The following is a 14,308-nucleotide window of genomic DNA, read 5'->3' as shown; positions in this document are numbered from 1 at the left end:
CTTCCTTTTGGCTCCTCTTGCGCTCTCTCAGCTTCTCCCAACCCCTCATCCTTCATCAGGGCTGGCTCAAGCAATTATGGGCTCTAAGACAACTTGCTTTAGCATCCCCCTTCGTATTACTTCTGTCGCTGACGCTCCCCACGGGTCTGACATTTCTCATTCTCCCCTTCTCTCCTCACTCCCCTGGTTCAGTCGCTCTGTACTTCCCTCTTCTACTGCAGTTCTGTACATTTTACCTTGGTTGCCAGCAGCACAGTATGGACAACAGGCAGCTTTGGCCCTGCGTCTTCCCTCTGTGGATCCCACCTCTTCTTATGCAATTTCCTGTGGGCAGGACTGCAAAGGGAAGATGCAGAGATGGGCCAGAAGCTGCCTGTTGTTCATGCTGCCGGCAACTAAGGTAAAGTGTTCAGGATTATGGTGGAAAGATGAGGAGAGTTGCCGGACTCTCAAAGAGGGAAGAGAAGGCTTAAGCTTTAGACCAGGTGAGGCACTGGTGGTGACATCAGAGACTGGGATTTTGGTGCCCTGAGCCAGTGCCTCACCTGGTCCAATGGTTAAACTAGCCCTGTAACCCCATATGCACTTGGCTTTTCTTTCTGTTGTTCTCATATTTCCTATCGTTCAAGCACATCTGCTATCTCTTCACTTGACTGTTTGCTTAGGCCCCCTCCCCACTACCAGCTTTTCCCATTCAGCCCTCTTCTGTATTCAGTCTTCTCCAGGCTTCCAGTCCCCCTTACTTGCTTTCTGAATATTTTCCACATGTGAGCATGACATGCATAGTGCCATGAAGGCCAAGGCACCGTGCTACAATATTCAGTCACCACAGCAACCTAGAATTTTAGAAGCTTTGAGATATTGGCTTATGAGAAATTCAGTATAAATGAGCTCCCCCACACTTCTCTTCCAGTGTTTGTCCTCCAGCCCTTCTTTAGAAGGATTGCCTCTAAAGATGAGAGTGTTAAACAATTCACTGTGGCCTTTTAGCCTAGCTGTTGAGATTGCTAGTGTTGATTCACTGGGAGTAGAACTGAGACAACCTGCTCATGTGCAATACCCTGTAAGTGATTTTCAAGTGATACATAGATTTTTAGGTGACAATGACCTGAACTAGACTGGCTTTGAAATAACGATTCTTGTACTAATCCACTGAGCCATTTGACCTCTTTTAAAGCAGTACTATTAGTACTATCTTGATTCCACCTATCAATTTCCTTTGTTCATAACTCTGTTGCTCTCTTTTGTTTCCGTTTATTTTTCCCATAGTGTCTTTTACAGCTGTTCAACTTTCATGAAGTCAATCCTCATATCCTCCCTTGTATCCATTGTGCAGCATGTATGCTTTACATGTGTCAATAGGATCCCTGTTAAGAGTTTCAGAGGAGGTTCAGTATCGTAGCATGAACAATGCTGGGAATAGCTATGAAGGAGCTCTAAATTTTTAAACCTGAACATTTCTGCAGGAATAAAATGAAAACCAGAATGCAAAAGAGAAATCTTAATGATTGTGACTTCCTACTCAATTTGGTAAAACCGTTGCTTATTCTACTGCAACACCAAAGGTAACACCAAAATAGATGCAATAAAAATGTTGAGGAAAGCAGGAAATACCATGGTTAATGCCAGCTCAGAGTAATGTGTAAACCACTGCCTTATTTGTGCATTCAAATCCTTCAAGTGACAGCAACATCAAACAGTTTATACAATACATTTTCACCACATTTAATTCTTACTTCATCTGCATTTTCCTTTCCTTTATAAAGATGGGCAATATATTTACTTTCTGGATATGAAAAATGGATTTATCCATGCTAAACGGTGTTTCTGGTCCTTGAAATAGATGCTTTAAGCAGTAAGGCAGAATACGATGAGCTGTAATAACCCTTTCCATTACGTAGCTTCCCACTATTTCAGAACATGTCCATCAGCTAGCAGGTGGTGATAGAGAACTGAAAACTGAGCTGAGACATATCTCTCTTGACATCCAATCCAGCTCCTCAGTATTTTCTGTCTCCAGTAGGTGGACACACTTTTCAGTGATTTGCTCCTGGTGCAGTTGGTCAGCTGGTCCCCTGTTGAGCTTTGTGGGTTGAGTCTGCAGCATGGGCGTAGACTGGGGGGGGGGGGGGGCAAACGACGAAGACGACGAAAACAACTTAATCTTCTTTCCCGCAGCGGTGAACGGGCAAGCGTCCCGCCTTCCTCTGATGTCATTTTCTTTTGGGCGGGACGCTGAGAGGTCAGGATTCAGAAAGCGAAGGACGGAGTACTTGAGCCTGGCTGCGCTTGCTTGCTGTTTTTGCGCTTGTCCGTTCGCCGCTGCTAGAGAAGAGAAGCATTTATTTAAAAGTCGATGGGGTGGGGGGTGGAGAGGAGAGCTGCTGTATTGGTGCGAGTGAGAGAGAAGGAAGCTGGTCGATGGATGAAGTATTTGAGAGAGAGGGAGCTGCTGGATTGCAAGTGCTGGTGGGGAGGCTTGAGAGAGAGATTGGAATGGGGGGGGGGGTTGTTTGAGAGATGGAGCCACTGAATCACAGGGGCAGGAGGGGTTAAGAGAGGGGGAACTGCTGGATCACATAGGCGGGGAGTGATTGAGATAGGGAGAGCTGCTGGATTACAGGCACCTGGGGGGTTGAGAGAGAGGAGAACTGTCGAATTGGAGGGGGTCAGAGAGAGGGAAGCTGCCAGATCAGTGGGGGGGGGGGGGGGGGGGGAGAAATGGGAGAAGCTGTTGGACTAGGGAGGTTGAATGAGCTGAATCACAAGGCTGGGGGGGGGGGGGGCGTTGAGAGAGAGAAGGCCTGCAGAATCAGGAGGTGAGAGGGAGAAGGGTGAGCTGCTGGACAATAGGAGGACAGTTGAGAGAGAGGCCAGCTGCCAAACTGCAGAGGAGGGGATGCTTGAAAGAGAGGGAACTGCAAATTAAGCATACATATCATTTGCGAATAGAGAAACTAAATGATCAGAAAACAAAGGTAGAAAAAAGTATTTTATTCAGAATTTATTAACTGAAATATGTCAGCTTTTTGAAATGTACATCTGTGATATTTTGTCTGTAAATTTCAATTCCTTCCACCATATTAGCATATTCATTTGCATATGTATATATGCAAATTAATATGCTAATATGCTCCGCCCTGTCCTTTGCCCCCCCCCCCCAAATGAAACAGTCAAAACTACGCCGATGGTCTGCAGAGTCATATCTGGAGGTCTTCAGATCTGTCTCTCTCTCTGATGCCCTGTGAATTTACTTCTTCCCTCCTTTCACCTCTCCGCTGTTTCCTTTTTCAGCATATCAATCTTTTAACGAAAAAAAGTGATTTACTGGAGAGCATGGGACAGAGCATCAGTCTTGATTCATTCTCATCTGGGGTAAAACATGTGGAGAGTGAGCTTGGGGGGAGCAGCCAGCACTGGTACCTCTGACTAAAGTTTGACTCGGAACTGTTTGGAGGGCTTACAAGTTCTACTTAGTGCAGGGGAGGGATCCTGACTCACTGCATGGGACTGTGTTGTATGGAGCTTATGCTAGTAAGGAGAATAGCGACTCCCGCAGAGGCAATTAAGCAGTTTTCCTGCTGTGGGATCCACCAGCTGGAGTCAGGGGGGTGGGAGTTGCAGTGTGTGCAAGCCAGGAATCCCATGGGACGTGAGGGCAATGGTTAGTGGCAGCACGTCTTTGGATTTGGTGCTACACCTGTATATGCCAGGGACTTTGGGCTCTCCAGCAGGGCCAGTGCACACGCTTGGAGCTTAGGGCAGTGCATAATGCCTTATGCAACTTTGCTCCCTTTCTGGTCCGAGTTTTCTCTGACAATGCGGACCCAATTCAGCTGCTGGGCAGCAATCTTATCGGTTTTCTACAGGTACACAGCCTACTGAAGCAAGGTCCGATGCTTATGGAGGATCCATGCCCCTTTGATCTTATCGATTTGGCCATTGACAGGGCGTGGTTGAATGAAAAGATTATGTAAGCCACATTGAGCCTGCCATGAGTGGGAAAGCGCAGGGTACAAATGTAACAAAAAAAAAATATTGATTCGGTCATTGCTACCTTGCTTCAGGCTCAGAAAAGCTCATAAGTACATAAGTAATGCCATACTGGGAAAAGACCAAGGGTCCATCGAGCCCAGCATCTTGTCCACGACAGCGGCCAATCCAGGCCAAGGGCACCTGGCAAGCTTCCCAAACGTACAAACATTCTATACATGTTATTCCTGGGATTTTGGATTTTTCCAAGTCCGTTTAATAGCGGTTTATGGACTTGTCCTTTAGGAAATCGTCCAACCCCTTTTTAAACTCTGCTAAGCTAACCGCCTTCACCACATTTTCCGGCAATGAATTCCAGAGTTTAATTACACGTTGGGTGAAGAAAACTTTTCTCCGATTTGTTTTAAATTTACTGCACTGTAGTTTAATCGCATGCCCCCTAGTCCTAGTATTTTTGGAAAGCGTGAACAGACGCTTCACATCCATCCATGGCAAATGCTAGGGTATGGGGGAAGTTTGAGGGCTGGTGTTCTGAGTGTGGATGTTCTCCATTCTCTGCTCAGATCATGTACATCTTAGCATTTCTCCAGGCAGGTCTTCAGAAAGGATTGGTGTTGGGTTCTCTGAAAATGCAGGTTGTGGCTTCGGCCTGTTTCAGGTGCCGACTACAGAAGACGTCTCTTGCTGCTCACCTGGTTATTATCGATTCTTGCAAGGAGCAGGCTGCTTGCAGCCTCCCTTTCGTATACCGTGTCCAGAGTGGAACCTTAATTTAGTCCTTTGGGCTCTTCAGACACCTCCTTTTGAACCTCTCCAGAAGACCTTCTTGAAAGATCTTATGCTAAAGATAGCATTCTTGGTGGCTGTTGCATCGGCACATAGGGTTTTGGAGCTTCAGACTCTCTCTTGTCGGGATCCCTTTCTCTGTTTTTCGGAGGTGGGGGGTCTTCCTGTGTATGGTTCCTTCCTTTCTTCCAAAAGTATCAGCATTTTATCTCAGCCAATCTGTGGAGCTTCCATCCTTTCGCAGAGAGGACGAAGAGGCTCAGTATTCTTCCTTGAAGCTTCTTGATATACATAGAGTCCTCATTAGATATCTGGAAGTCACGAATCAGTTTCACAAATTGGACAGACTGGCTTCCAAGCCCACAATTGCTAGATGGCTGAAGGAGACTATCATATCATCTTATTTGCATGCAGGGCAGCAGGCTCCTCAGGCCATGTGGACTCATTCTACGAGGTGTACAGTGACATCCTGGGTGGAGACGACCTTACTGTCTCTGGTGGATATTTGCAAGGTGGCAATGAAGTCAATACTGCATACCTTTGCCAAACAGTACAGGGTGAACATTGAAGTGTGCTCGGAAGCCACTATTGGGGCTTAGGTCTTCAGGGCAGCAGTGCCAGGATCCCACCCTCTCTAGAGATTGCTTTTAAACATCACACAGGTTTTATGTAAGTCAGTGCAAAGTAACGGGTCAAATAATGACTGTCACCTTGCATAGTGCTTCCTGCTTATCTCTCGTTCTCTACAAGTTGTCCAGAGATGAGAGAGGTCCACACGTTTGCTTGTCTGGTTAGTGGGTTGTTTAATGTTGTGTTCTGAGTTTATCCTTACTGCTTTATGTCAATACTGAGGAGCTGGATTGGATGCCAGGAGAGATATGTCTCAGTTTAGTCTTTAGTTCTCTATCTGCACCTACTGGTTATTGGACATTACTATCCTACAGGTTCTGGAATAGTGGGAAGGACTAATGGAAAGAAAATGATCAGGTAAGGCCTAATTTCTGCATGCCTTGGATGTTGTTGGTACGTATGTGGCTTGAGACTGTTTTTAAATTGCTCAAGGAGGATATGGGGGGGCGTTATCAACGTGGGCTACTTTTAAGATGGTTTATTTTACCACTAACATGCTATTTTAGCATAGGTTCCATTATATGCAATGAGACCTAACAACCCCAGTTAACATAATAACCTGTCTTAACCTGTTGATAAAGCCCCCCCCCTTACTGCAATAAAATGACAAGCCATGCTTTTCTGAATTTGTTTATAAAATAAACTAAAAGTACCAAAGATGTGCGCCTAGCTTTTAATATTTTAAGTGTTATTCTTAACCCTTTTGTTATAGTTAACTGTTTTGATTTGATTGTTCTCGGTTTGGAGTGCCTGTGATGCCTTTCGCATAAGGGATATTGCTATAAACAAACGGGGTTTGAATTTTACCATCATTTCTTGATACTTTATCTTCCAAGAACTGTGATTTTTGTGAAACCAATAAACCACTGAGTGTATTAATGTATTTCTAGAATGCTCTGAGATTTATATTGCCACAGATACATCATGGTAAACTTAGGAAAAACAAATGTTTGGAATCCCTTATATTAGTATTGCTAAATGTTTGTTTAAAGCTTGTTTTACTTTGTGTCATAGGTCTGCATTGTAGGGTCATAAAACATGATCAAAATGGACATGTCCTCATTTGATGATTTAACATATAGGCAAAGTTATCAGTACTTATACTGACCTACACTGTCTTATAAGAAATCTTCACTCCCTTGTACGTTCCTCACATTGTGCTGTATAAAAAGTACAGTTCAGAATGTAACATAACATACATAGTAGATGACAGCAGAAAAAGATCTGCACGGTCCATCCAGTCTGGCCAACAAGATAAACTCATGTGCCATTTTTTGTGTATACCTTACCTTGATTTGTACCTGTCTTTTTCAGGGCACAGACCGTATAAGTCTGCCCAGCACTATCCCCGTCCCCCAACCAGCATGTATTCAGATAGTTTGTTTCACTCCTCTACATTTCAACATGAAAGAGTTACAGAAATATTTTAAAAGCAATTAAGAATAAGAAATCAAAAGGTATTGATTTTCTATGTCTTTTCTCACCCCTTGACTCAGTAACTACTGGAAGCCCGTTGTTTCAGCAATAACAGCAATGGAAGGACATTTTAGGTCTATCTATAAATGATGAGTTTAGAACATGTGCCACTTATAAGGAGAGTAAGAGAGGGGTAATCCAAAGCACAACCAAACACAACAGGTGAGCAAAAACTCACAATGAGCCTTCAAGAGAGAGAGTGTGTGTAGGGGGGGCATCAAATAAGTGCACTAGTTTGACCCCCCACCCCCACCCATACACTCTTGAAGGCTTCTTGTGCTTTTTTGCTCACTTATAAATATATGCCAGTGATAGGTGCAGATTTTAAAAAGATGCATTGTGGGTGTGGTTTACGCAAGCCTTCAAAGTATACATGCATTCCATGGTTTAGAACAGTATTATGCATATACCTGTGCTCTCCTCTTTGAAAGCCTTTCCTAATCTTGGTGCCTTTATATTTTTTCCAGCCACATTCCTTTTCCTCTTGCTTTTATTTTCATTCCAAGATTTGCTGTCGTTATTATAGCTTCTTTATTTGAAGTCTCTGTTCCTCCACTTCCCCTCTCTCTTCCCGCCTACCATCTCTTCATTAAAGTACTTGTCTATGATTGCCAATGTCAGCATGTTTCAAATCAAAGACTTTTAAGCTTGGTGGGCTAAACTTTTATATTAAACCATCCCATGTGATGATCACTGATGGCCAGGTGAAACCTACAAGGACATGAAATATACTGGGCCTAATGCCATAAAGTGTGCTAGCTAGGCTTTGCATCCAGATTAATTTGGCTTTTGCATACAAATTTGAGTGCACCTTACACAGAAATGAGTTTTGTGCATGAGCTGTGAACAAAGCCTTGATCCATGTCAGCACACAGATCATTTAAATCCCTTGATAATGAAAGTAATGGCTATTTAGTACAGATGCAAAAAAGTGCAGGCAGTGCTGGTATTTTAATGCAAGGTCTGAGGAGGAGTAAAAGGTTCAAACTTCTGCAGTCAGTGCTAGTGAGAATTTTGCTTGTTTCTTCTCTTCACCATGAGCATACAGGATCCACAACTACTTCTGGCTGAGGGGGTAGGAGCTGGAGTAGATGCTAGGCATGCTGAAACAAAATGTTGGGACTTTTGTGTATTGATAACCGGAGTTGAATGCACACATGAAATGCCACGCTGTGCAAAAAGATGATTATGCATAGAATAAGAATTCCTCACATCAACACAATATGTGGTATGTGACAAACTCAGGGGAGAGAATGTTATTAATAACTCTATTAAACCGCCACCAAATAATTACTTGATTGTGATTGGATCTTCAGCTGTAGAACTAATTGTTCCTATGTAACATTAGTGTTACACCCTTGATCTGAGCTTGTTTTACTTATAAAATCTTTGAATGCTTGTTTCAAAAAAATCTCTTTGTAAATTTATCAAAAACTCATAGTGCACTTATTTTAGTGCATGCTCCAACCACAAGAGCCGCCTCCCCAGCACACATACGAACACATACATACAACTACAAGTATGGCTACTGCTAATGCAGATCTATTTGTGAATGAAGCTGGCACACTCTATTTTTTGTGCACAGCTTATTACCATACAATTTGCCTACTGCACAGGGAAGCATTTATTTTTTCAATGCATATGTTAGGAAACCCTGTGCTCTAATGCATGGTATCTACATCATCCCCACTGTTTCTGTTCGGGAGTATCAGATCCAGCATCACCATTTGTTTGAGCAAAGCCCCTTGAAAGCCATCCACACTCTACTTCTTATTGATTCTGAAGTCCACATTTGGCAGGTTGAAATCACCTAGAAACATCATCTCTCCTTTCATTCTTATCTTATCACCTTATGCCTGGAATAGACTTCCTGGACCTATACGTCTAGCTCCATCTCTACCTGTTTTCAAATCTATGCTGAAAACCCACCTTTTCACTGCTGCTTTTTGGCTCCTAGCCACTACTCAATTGCCCTCCCCTTGTCCCTTCCTTCCTTCTCACCCATTACTTCCCTCACCCGTAACTGTCTCGTCTGTCTGTATTATTTAGATTGTAAGCTCTTTTGAGCAGGGACTGCCTCTTTGTGTCAGGTGTTCAGCGCTGCGTGCGTCTAGTAGCGCTATACAAATGCTGCTGATAATAATAATAATCTTTTTCCATATCTTTCACCAGATCTCTATCCATTTACTCTGTTTTCAGGCCAGCCTAGATAGAAGTGCCTCCTCTTCTTTTCAGGATGGCCCATAGTGCTTCCTTCTTTCCTTGCATCTGCTGCACTTTAGTTGCTTTTAAATACTATTTTTGACACAGAGAGCTACTCCCCCCCTTTGCTGTTACTGCCATACCTCACTGGTTCCCAACTTGGTCCTGGAGGCACCCCAGCCAGTCAAGTTCTATGGTGTTACTGATGAGCAAATTAAGATGATCTGTCTTTGTATTTTCTCCTCTGCCATCATGGTTCTATCACGCTTCATATGGAATAGCTATCCTGCTTGTCCTCAGAGAAAAAAAGCTATTATCTTTATCCAGCTTAAAATAAAGAGATAACTGAGGGGAAATATCATAGAAAATATGTAACAGTTTGTGGAGAAAGTAAACAGGGAACCATTAGTCAGCAGTGGTCAATTATGAATCTGGCCCCAGTACTCCAAACATCATACTGTAGATAAATTTAACACACGGGGGTTGTAGCAATAAGAAAAGCAAATGTACAGATGTGCTTTTGCGTTCATTATTGCTTAATGAAAAATTATCCAAACCTAACTGCACCTGTGTTTTCTTCTGGTAACTCTTTGTAGATATCCTGAAACCCTGACTGGTTCGGGTGCCTCCAGGAACCACTGGTGTAAATGCTAGGTGTGGATCTATGCCAAACTCACTGTATCGTTTATAGAATACTGTTTAGTGCTCATTTTGTTTTGGTACCATATACAGAATTTGGTCCACTATCCTGCTTATAATCGAAATAGAAAAACGCTTATATTGTAACCCAAATCGGGAGATAGACGTTTATCTCACAAAAACGAATAAAGCGGTATAATTGAAAGCCGAATTTGGACGTTTTCAACTGCACTCCGTCGCGGATGCGGACAAAGTTGATGGGGGCGTTTCGAAGGTGTGGTGAAGGCGGAACTGGGGCGTGGTCATCAGCCAATCAGAGATGGGCGCCTTTCGCCGATAATGGAAAAAAAATATGCGTTTTAGGGCACTTTTCCTGGATCCTGTTTTTCCACGAATATGGCCCCAAAAAGTTCCCTAAATGACCAGATGACCACTGGAGGGAATCGGGGATGACCTCCCCTGACTCCCCCAGTGGTCACAAACCCCCTCCCACCACAAAATATGCCGTTTCACAACTTTTTATTTTCACCCTCAAATGTCATACCCACCTCCTTGGCAGCAGTATGCAGGTCACTGTAGCAGTGATTAGGGGGTGCAGTGGACTTCAGGCAGGTGGACCCAGGCCCTTCCCCCCCCCCCCCCCCCCCACCTGTTACACTTGTGCTGGTAAATGGGAGCCCTCCAAACCCACTGTACCCACATGTAGATGCCCCCCTTCACCCCTTAGGGCTATAGTAATGGTGTAGACTTGTGGGCAGTGGGTTTTGAGGGGGATTTGGGGGGCTCAACACCCAAGGGAAGGGTGCTATGCACCTGGGAGCTGTTTTACCTTTTTTTTTTTTTTTTTGTAAAAGTGCCCCCTAGGGTGCCCAGTTGGTGTCCTGGCATGTGAGGGGGACCAGTGCACTACGAATCCTGGCCCCTCCCACGAATAAATGTCTTGGAGTTATTCGTTTTTGAGCTGGGCGCTTTCGGTTTCCATTATCGCTGAAAAACAAAAACGCCCAGCTCAAAAAAAGATAAACGTCCATGTTTTTCAAAAATACGGTTCGGTCCGCCCCTTCACGGACCCGTTCTCGGAGATAAACGCCCATGGAGATAGACGTTTCCGTTCGATTATGCCCCTTCACGTATACTTCTACTGTGGAACTTGCAGTCACATGATGTTTTGGAGACAAAGCAGTATAACTGGAATCCAAAGAGACTGTTGAATTTAAAGATGAGACATACGTTACCCCAGGTCAATGCACACATAAACCCAGGACTGCCAGAATTGAGAAGGTAGGACAGTGTCTGGACATTACATGCATGTCATGTTTCTTCTGTCAGTTCTATAAACATCTAGTGCAATTCTATAAATACGTGCCTGTATTTAAGAACCTAGAAAGTACCAGCAGATCACAGAACTACCTCCCTGATGCTTACCACTGTTGCAGACAGGAGTCTGGAACAAATGTAGCCCAGTTTTGTCAGATTTTTATGTTGCTTTGTAGCTTTAGTTTTACTACTACTACTTATCATTTCTATAGCGCTACTAGATGTACGCAACGCTGTACACTTGAACATGAAGAGACAGTCCCTGCTCGACAGAGCTTACAATCTAATTAGCACAGACAAACAGGACAAATAAGAGATAAGGGAATTATTATGGTGGGGATGATAAAATAAGGGTACTGAACAAATGAGTAAGGGTTAGGAGTTAAAAGCAGCATAAAAAAGGTGGGCTTTTAGCCTAGATTTAAAGAAGGCCAGAGATGGGGCTTGACGGACCAGCTCAGGACGTTTATTCCAGGCATATGGTGCAGCAAGATAAAAGGAACGGAGTCTGGAGTTAGCGGTGGAGGAGAAGGGTGCAGATAAGAGAGATTTACCCAGTGAACGGAGTTCCCGGGGAGGAGTGTAGGGAGAGTGGAGAGGTACTGAGGAGCTGCAGAGTGAATGCACTTGTAAGTCAATAAGAGGAGTTTGAACTGTATGCGGAAACGGATAGGGAGCCAGTGAAGTGACTTGAGGAGAGGGCTAATATAGCAACACTAGCGGAATATAAGTCGTGCGGCAGAATTTTGAACAGATTGAAGAGATGGCTAAGTGGGAGACCTGTGAGAAGCAAGTTGCAATAGTCTAAGCGAGAGGTGATAAGAGTGTGGATAAGGGTTCTGGTCATGTGCTCAGAAAGGAAAGGGCGAATTTTGCTGATGTTGTAGAGAATGAAACGACAGATTTTAGCAGTCTGCTGAATATGTTCAGAGAAGGAGAGAGAGGAGTCAAAGATGACCCCAAGGTTACGAGCTGATGAGACAGAGAGGATGAGCGTGTTATCCACAGAAATAGAGAATGGGGGAAGAGGACAGGTTGGTTTAGGGGGAAAGATAAGGCTGATACTTTGGCCTGAATTCCTGCTGAGATTTCTGGTGTGGAGAGGTAGATCTGGGAGTCATCAGCGTAAAGGTGGTACTGAAAACCATGGGATGAGATCAGAGTACCAAGGGAAGAAGTATAGATGGAGAAAAGAAGAGGTCCCAGGACAGATCCCTGAGGTACACCAACTGACAGTGGGACAGAAGTGGAGGATGATCTACCAGAGTATACACTAAAGGTACGATGGGAGAGATAAGAAGAAAACCAGGAAAGAACAGCGCCCTGAAATCCAAGTGAGGACAGTGTATGAAGGAGTAGGCTGTGATCAACAGTGTCAAAAGCAGCAGATAGATCGAGAAGGATGAGGATAGAATAGAGGCCTTTGGATCTGGCCAGGAACAGGTCATTGGACACTTTAGCAAGTGCTGTTTCAGTGGAATGAAGGGGACGAAAGCCAGATTGAAGTGGATCAAGAATAGCTTGAGAGGAAAGAAAATCAAGACAACGGCGGTTCAAGTATCTTGGATAGGAAAGGTAGGAGAGAGATGGGGCAATAGTTGGAAGGACAAGTAGGGTTCAATGAAGGTTATTTAAGGAGTGGTGTGACTACGGCATGTTTGAAGGCATCAGGAACAGTCGCAGTGGAAAGTGAAAGATTGAAGATATGACAGATAAAAGGGATGACAGTGGGAGAGATAGTGCTGTATGAAGTATTATGATACTAAGGAGACAAATACATTCAAACTTACAAACTTTATTTACATGTGTAACCAGAGATGTGAGCTTTCTCTCCAACTAATTACCAACAGTGGTTCATCTGATCTAAGTACAATAAATGTTGATTCCAAGTAATTATTCAGAAAATTACTCAATGAACATACATAAAGTAAAACCTATTAGTTTCAATTACATTTTTTAAAACACCCCATCAGTGACAAATTCAGTGAGCTAATAAGCTGTACTCTGTGTGCACACTGTGGTATTTTAGAAGTACTGTGCATCAGTGAAAAATGGAACCATGCCATTGGTTTAAAAGTTGTTCAGGCAGTGCCTGTGGGCTCTGACAAGCTTATGCAATGCACATCATACAATCTGTGACCTAATCAAGATCCAACAATATTTGGTGCATAGGGTGAGGAATGACCAGGAGGAAATAGGAGGTGTAGTGTCTCTGTAGAAGTCTCTGGTGAAGGCCTCATTTGGACTACTGTGTGTAATTCTGCAGACTTCATCCTCAAAAGTATATAAACCAGATGGAGTTGGTTCAGAAGGCAGGTACCAAAATGGTGTGTGGTCTAGAAGCTGGCCGAATTTCGGTTTTGATTACTGCACCGAAATTGACCCCAAATCTTTTTTTCTGACTGGTTTTGGTTTTGGCCAAAAATGACCATGTGTTTTCTGTAGAAGCTGAAAATTCATACTTTGTCCTGTTTGTTTGTCTGCCTCCCCCCTTCCCAACAAGAGTTGTCCCTCCTCCTGAACCCCTAAGTGCTTTCCCTCCCCCCCCCCCCCCCCCCCCCACAGGTTCCCCCTGAGCCTATTTTACAATCCCTGGTGATCTAGGGGTGTAATTAGGGCAGGTGCAGTCCCCAATTACTCCTATCCATTCTGGTTCTGCTCTCAAAATGGCTGCCGAAACTGGGGCATTGCTCCTGCCCTGACTGCATCACTAGACCACTACAGATTGTAAGGTAGTTCTAATGCAGTTATGATCTCGCACAGTAATTAATATTGTAAATAGTGTGCGCCAAAAAATGCTTTTGATACATAATTTTAGCAGGAATTTGTAAATTTGGGATGATCAGCTCCTTAAGAATTAGCCTCTGTTGTGGAGTTATGATGTCTGCCACTATAAAAGCACTGTGGCTTTTAGTTTCAGTTTTTATTAGCTGTGGTCCATGGATGTAGGCAGGGCTATTTTGCTTGGAGGTAAAAACAGTCTTCCGTTATTTAAATTATTTTATTCTGGCATGGATACTGCACAGGGATGCAGACTGCAAGCTCTGACAATCCCCAGTGGCCCTCACTGGTTCACATTTACACAACCAAACTTGAGTTTTCAGCTTCAGTTTTGGCTGCAGTTGCTGTTTCAGCCAACAGCTTTCAGACAGTTTCGGTGGCAGTTTCAGTTTTGACCAAAACTGAAAAAACTACTTTCAGTCAGCCTCTACAGTGGTCTTCACCATAACAATTACGGAGATGGACTTTACGATCTAAACATGTA

At 43.7% G+C, this 14,308-nt stretch overlaps 1 protein-coding gene across 1 annotated transcript in view; it reads left to right on the top strand.

Moving 5' to 3' along the window:
• The window catches only part of STRADB (STE20 related adaptor beta), a 123,960-nt gene extending 110,006 nt beyond the window's left edge, over positions 1-13,954 (top strand). Inside the window, exon 13 of the transcript XR_003942875.1 lies at positions 13,943-13,954. The gene's annotated coding sequence lies outside the window, so the exon portion shown is untranslated. The remainder of the gene's footprint in view (positions 1-13,942) is intronic.
• Positions 13,955-14,308: the final 354 nt, after the last annotated feature.

This window comes from Microcaecilia unicolor, chromosome 7 (genome assembly GCF_901765095.1).
Source record: "Microcaecilia unicolor chromosome 7, aMicUni1.1, whole genome shotgun sequence".
Taxonomy (NCBI): domain Eukaryota; kingdom Metazoa; phylum Chordata; class Amphibia; order Gymnophiona; family Siphonopidae; genus Microcaecilia; species Microcaecilia unicolor.
The sequence above is the reverse complement of the archived record's forward strand: the minus strand, read 5'-3'. Positions and strand labels throughout refer to the sequence as shown.